A 550-nucleotide genomic window follows, 5' to 3' on the forward strand; every position below is an offset into this window, starting at 1 on the left:
CTAAGTGTGTCGCAGGATACCCTCTAGGTGATAGTTCTTGATTACTTTTTGATAAATAATTCGTTCTCCTTGCGAAATAGGAGCACTATTTATCAACATATATTTTGCATATTCAACCAACATTTTTAATTTTCCTGATGGTTTATTCGTGTTAGTCCAGAGGGACGTGGAAAATGGATGGAGTAACACAAATTTGAATTTGTTGCCAACAGCATTTTTGGATTAATTAAACTTAAGGGCCTTTTCATCTGCGTCAAGCGCTCACGCCTATGAATTTCTCACACTTTTCATTTATCGATTTTGGTCAATATCTGAAATTTATGTTTCACGTCTACCCCGCACAGAAGCCGCATCTAATTGGAAAAGAATGCGAAAATAAGCAGCAAATCGGTGTCCAAACCATGAAAAGCGAGGGATTTATCTTCGCGCGTGTAATTTTTCACTCTAATCCGTTATGAGGCGAATGATCCCATCTAAATGGATTTATTTAGCGTTATTTTCGCACCAAACCTCATCCAGCGGGATCAGCGAGATGCCCACATAAATGGGG

This window comes from Dendroctonus ponderosae, unplaced genomic scaffold (genome assembly GCF_020466585.1).
Source record: "Dendroctonus ponderosae isolate FM_Combo_2020 unplaced genomic scaffold, Dpon_F_20191213v2 Dpon_F_20191213_8, whole genome shotgun sequence".
Lineage (NCBI taxonomy): Eukaryota > Metazoa > Arthropoda > Insecta > Coleoptera > Curculionidae > Dendroctonus > Dendroctonus ponderosae.